We start from the raw sequence: 6,384 nt of genomic DNA on the forward strand, positions 1-6,384 counted from the left end.
GAGTTGGAAAGTCCAACATAGGTAAGCTCCGCCCCGGAAAATCAATCACATGACATGGCGCGCACACACAATTTGAATGGCAATGCCCACCAACTTTTCGGGGGGCAGCCCCCTCAAATATTTTATTAGGAGACCAAAGAGACCCCTGCCCCTAGGTGTTGGCTCCTATGGTCCAAAACAATCGGCCCCAGGCTAACCACCCCTGCGCCAGGGAAAGGAAAGACAGAGAAATATGCAACAAAGAAAGATGGCAAGACGGGGACAGATCTCACAACCACATCTCACAACCATCCTCCAACTTTGAATAATAAAGAATAAGAATAAGAATAAGAAAAGAATAAGAATAAATTGTCCAGTAGCACCTTAGAGACCAACTAAGTTTGTTCTGGGTATAAGCTTTCGTGTGCATGCATACTTCTTCAGATACACTGAAACAGAAGTCACCAGACCCACCAGTGAGAGGGTAGGGTGGGGTTTTTCTCAGAAGGCTGGTGGGAATGGGTGATTGACTCAATGGGTATGGTAAACCTGTTGACGACTGTTAAGGACTGCAATTAGTCCAACAGGAAAAAGCAAGGGATGGTATGCAGATGACCAAAAATAGCTTTAGCGTATCACCCCATCTCTCAGTACCCTTCTGAGAAAAACCCCACCCTACCCTCCCACTAGGGTCTGGTGTAGGGGTCAACAAACTTTTTCAGCAGGGGGCCAGTCCACTGTCCCTCAGACCTCGAGGGGGGCCGGATTATATTTTGGAAAAAAAAACCATGAATGAATTCCTATGCCCCACAAATAACCCAGAGATGCATTTTAAATAAAACCACGCATTCTACTCATGTAAAAACACGGGGCAGGCCCCACAAATAACCCAGAGATGCATTCTAAATAAAAGGACACATCCTGCTCATGTAAATACACGCTGATTCCTGGACCGTCTGTGGGCCAGATTGAGAAAGCGATTGGGCCTCATCTGGCCCCCAGGCCTTAGTTTGCCTACCCATGGTCTGGTGACTTCTGTTTCAGTGTATCTGAAGAAGTGTGCATGCACATGAAAAATTATACCCAGAACAAACTTCATTGGTCCCTAGGATGCTACTGGACTATTTTCTTATTTATTTTGACTGTGTCAGACCAACACGGCTACCTACCTGAATCAATAATCATGTTATTATTTATAGCCCACCCATCTTGTTGGGTTGCCCCAGCCACTCCTTGTCCTGTAGAGCACTTACCTGTTCATTCTCTTTGTTGTGAAAGTGGAAATCTACACTTGGAAGCAGCCTGCTCCTGCAGACCCAACTGCAGCCCCGCTGAGATTTGCCTTTGCTGAGCTCTACCCCATCACTTTATCCAGCGCAGATTCTCTCGGCTAAGGAGGAAGTGTGTGGCCATGACACAGGAAAAGAGTTTTATGCCATAAACAAGGAAGTCCGAATATAGAGTGGAGAGTCCCTAAGGATGGAGGCTCATGTCACTGGAAGACAGTGACCCTACTGCTCAGGGCTTTTCTTATAGGGAAAAAAGAGGTGTCAGTACTGCGTACCTTTGAGTACCTAGCCCCCCGGGAAAAAAATCACTGCTACTGCTCAGTCAGTAAACACATGAGACGTAACCGGCTGTGTTCTTAGATAAATAAGATAGACTATTCATAGTATCAAATTGTAAATTTCAACAGATGTAACTCATAAAGTTCAACAACCGAACAAAGCAGAAGACCCAGTGGATCAGATCATTCTCTAGTCAGTTCATGCATAAGGTCCATCCGTATAATGGTGTCCATTCCACTTGTCTGTTCATAAAGTCCAACCCATCCAAATGAAAGGTTGTTACAGTTCCTCAAAATCCTTTCACAAAGTCTAAGACAAGGTTTCCGGAATATTGGCCTTGTTTCGCCGTCCTGGGCTTCATCAATAGTTAAAGCTCATGTGTGATATTACAGGACAGCTTATGGCATAGTAGTAGCTACTGCTACTGGTCAGTCTGTGGCTACCATCCCTGACAGTGATCATCTACCTGTTGGAAACAGAAGTCTCTGAATTCCCAGTTGCCGTGTTGCAAAAGTGGGGAAGAGTGCTGTTGTGTTCAGGTGTTGCTTAGGGGCGGCTTATAGACCTATGGCTGGCCATTGTGAGAACACGATGATGGAGTAGTAGGTTCAGCCTGAGCCAGCAGGACTCTTCTTATGTTCTTAGCCCCTGAGCAAATGGAAATGCAAGAGGGAAGGCCAGTAGCATCCCAGATGTTCCCATCCCATCTTCTCTGATCATTAACTGTGCTAGCTGAGGCTAATGGGACCTGGAGACCAACATCTGGAAGGTCACGTTCCCACCCAATTATTTCCCCTGCAAATGGTCCTGAACAACCCCTGCAAAAACACCGAATCAGACCTCCTCCAGTTCATGGATGTTTATGCTGACAAGTTACTCTCCAGGGTTTCAGGTAGCAATTTCTCCCTGCTCTACCTGGAGACGCCACGTACCGAATCTGGGATCTTCTGCAGACAAGACAGATGCTCTACCACTGAGCTACAGCCCTTTCCAAATACAGATTATGGGAGGAACGTAACATCGCTGTAAAACAGGGCTTCCCAAGCTTGGGTCTCCAGTTGTTTTTGGACCACAACTCCCATCATCTCTAGCTAGCAGTGGTCAGGGATGATGGGAACTGTAATCCCCAAAACAGCTGGAGACCCAAGTTTGGGAAACCCTGCTCTAAAAGAAAATGTTCTGTCAATGCAAACAACTTAGTGTGCCTGGTCTCACCTCCTCCTTGCACATTGTTCTGGTTCTCTTGACCCCCCCTCCCCAAGTCGATTTGGGGACGTGGGTGGTGGTGGGAGCTCCATTGTGCTAGCAGGAGCCCTCCTACTGGTACATGCCAGCAGAATTATTTAAGTTGGATCCAGCCCAGGGAGACGAGCCAAATCAAGTGCATCTTTTCCACCAATTTAATCAACATTTGTGCACACATAAAATCACAGATTTTGGGCTTCGTTATAGCAGCACTGCTGCTTTTATGATGCAGTTGGTTTGTAATTCCAAGAGTTTCCCTAGGCAGCTCTTCCACCATCTCCAAGGGGTTTCAAGGGTTCTTATCAACAGTAACCTTTTTGCTAGAACCCAGTTAAAGGTTATGAGATATCGCTTGCATCATCCCTCAAGTCATGTGTTAGTGTTTCTATTTTAGCCCGCTTGTGATGGAGACATCTTTTAAGGAAGTGGTTTCTCCGAGTAGCAGGTTCCCTCAAGCACTTATCTGCAGGCACCGGGAAGTTTGTGGTCCCACCATCCCACAGAAGTAATGGTGCAATACTACTGTAGCAAAGCTCGATTTGTCCCAGAATACCATCACCATTAAACTGATGCTGAATTGAGGCATCTAATCATAAGCCTGCATTTTTATCAAAGCTTATATTTTTGATTAAGGCCTGTATATTAAGATGAGCTTAAAGATTTTCAAATGTTTCATGCCAGGCAGAAGACCAGCTGCCTAAGAACCCTGGCAATGTTTATTCTCCTGGACAAGGGGCCCCCCTGATTTATAGCAGAAAACAATTCTCAAAGTCGTAAAAAGGGAATTACAGGCTGAGAGCGAGGACACTGACCTTGCATGTTGCAAAGTACAATTAAGCTGTAAGAGTGGTTAAATTAAGAGTTGGTAAATAGTAAAATAAAACCATGTGCCTCCCATTAAACTTGAGCCATATTTTCCTAAGGTTGAAAGGTCAAGAGCAGTGAAAAAGGCAACTGGCTTGGCTGGAGAAGATAGGTTTCTTCCTATCTTATTTTGAGGCTGGAAACTGTTCCTTCCTTTTTTACTTTGAGAAGGTTTATTCTTCTAAAAAGCTATCTATGTTATGTATTAAATATATTGGCTTAAATGTAATTATGCAAAGGATTTAGAAAGAAAGAAATGTTAAATCCTTATGCTAGATTCTTATTTCATATAGTTGAAAGAGATCACAGGGGCCATCAGCCCAGCCCCCCCTGCCAGGCAGGAAACATCATTAGAGCACACATATGGTTGTCAGCCTTTGTTTAAAGACCTCCAAGAGAAGGAGATCTTTCAATGATGATGTGAACTCAGGTTCCTTGTTGAGACACATGTAAGATATATTACTACTTATTTGTCATTTATAGATAGAAGAATATATAGCTTTTTGTTTCCCATAAAAGGGCAAAAGGAAATGGGTGTATCTTTTGTGATTGGTTCTAGCAAACAGCCAATAGGAATTTCAACCAGGCTGATTGGACAGAGGCAGCCACAGGAGGAGCAAGGGGGCTGGATTAAGGAAATATAAGTGCTGGCCAGAATGGCAGGAGGCCAGGCCAGAGCTTGGTAACCATATACCACTGTGCCTCTCATTTATTAGTCTGACAAATAAATTATTATTTTAATTTCTCTATTGCTGCGCTGAATATTTCATTCCAGCTAAGCGTTAACCACAAGCAGGGTGCTACAGAATCATATGGATGTTCCTTTCATACATCATAGGTGTGGGTGTGAGGGAAAGTCTTATAAAGTGGGAAATCCAAGTTTGCATGATGAACTGTAAGAGACCCACTATGTGTTGTGAACATTATTATGGTACTTGAACAGGCTTGAGGCCTAGGATTTTGGTGCAGACATTGGGTTCCTTGCCTGCACACTGAGGTGAGCTGTTCTGCCTACGACAGCCTCATAAGCTAATGCCAAACTTTTAGCCACCTCTCCTAAGGTAAGTGTGTGAAGACTTGGGGAGTTGTTTTTTTTAGAAAAGGCCATTTTGTTTGAGGTGGGTTTCCTGGGTGCAGAGGTACGCTAGCAGATAGCTGCCACATCAATGAAGGAATTGCTCTAGAGAGCAGCACCTTTCGTAGAATCAGCTGGGACCATGGGGGTCCTCTAGTCCAACTCTGCAATGCAGGAATTCTTCACCCCACATGGGGCTTGAACCCCCAACCCCCGAGATTAAGTGTCTGGGAGCAGCTGCCAAGACCACATAACACTGGTCTTGAAAGACCTACATTGGCTCCCAGTACGTTTCCAAGCACAATTCAAAGTGTTGGTGCTGACCTTTAAAGCCCTAAACGGCCTCTGCCAAGTATACCTGAAGGAGCGTCTCCACCCCCATCGTTCTACCTGGACACTGAGGTCCAGCACTGAGCGCCTTCTGGCGGTTCCCTCCCTGCGAGAAGCCAAGTTACAGGAAACCAGGCAGAGGGCCTTCTCGGTGGTGGCACCCGCCCTGTGGAACACCGTCCCACCAGATGTCAAAGAGAAAAACAACTACCAGACTTTTAGAAGACATCTGAAGGCAGCCCTGTTTAGGGAAGCTTTTAATGTTTGATGCATTACTGTATTTTAATATTGAGTTGGAAGCCGCCCAGAGTGGCTGGGGAAACCCAGCCAGATGGGTGGGGTATAAATAATAATAATAATAATCATCATCATCATCATCTCATTGTAGCCAGTGTAGTGTAGTGGTTAATAGCGGTGGTCTCGTAATCTGCTGAACCGGGTTCGCGTCTCCGCTCCTCCACATGCAGCTGCTGGGTGACCTTGGGCTAATCACATTTCTTTGAAAGTCTCTCAGCCTCACTCACCTCACAGAGTGTTTGTTGTGGGGGAGGAAGGGAAAGGAGAATGTTAGCCGCTTTGAGACTCCTTCGGGTAGTGATAAAGCGGGATATCAAATCCAAACTCTTCTTCTTCTTCTCATGCTCTACCTAAGAAGCTGTTCCGATTTGTTAAGCGATTCAAGGTCTGCTTAGGCAGTGGTAGAATTCTTGCTGAGAGGCGACACTCTGCAGACGTTTATTGATGGTGGCAGGCTTTGGTGAGCTAGCACACCAAGGCATGGGGTAGAATCACAGAACTGTGGAGTTGGAAGGGACCAGAAGGGTCCAAACCCCTGGAATATAGGAATCTTTTGCCCAACGTGAGGCAAAAGGGATGCTGGGAGAGGTATAATACTCCAACAGCACCCAGAGGACTACAGGCTCTCCACTCATCACACAGCACCCTCCCAGCAAAGGTCCGTGCGGGTGATCAGTCCACATTGTATAATTCGCTGCCCTCAAAAGCAGGATGGCTCTATCCCTATGCAAGGAATGCTCAACACCATTCATCTCCCCACCTCTTTTAGGAACAGGGCATCTATTCTGCATGCAGGTGTATCAGGTGACAAAGCAGACAAAGGGACAGGGCAGGAGAACCCAATATTGCTATTTAAAAACAAAACAAAAAAAAAATTGCAGGGACCCAGAGCTCCACACACAGGCCCATCTCCCAGTCAGTCAATGTTTGGAGAACACAGAGGCTCACCCGCTTGGTGGTTTGACAAGACTGAAGGGAAGCAAGCAGACTTACAGGTACAGTGATGCCCCGCAAGACGAATGCCTC

Source organism: Podarcis cretensis (assembly GCF_951804945.1).
Source record: "Podarcis cretensis genome assembly, chromosome: 3".
Lineage (NCBI taxonomy): Eukaryota > Metazoa > Chordata > Lepidosauria > Squamata > Lacertidae > Podarcis > Podarcis cretensis.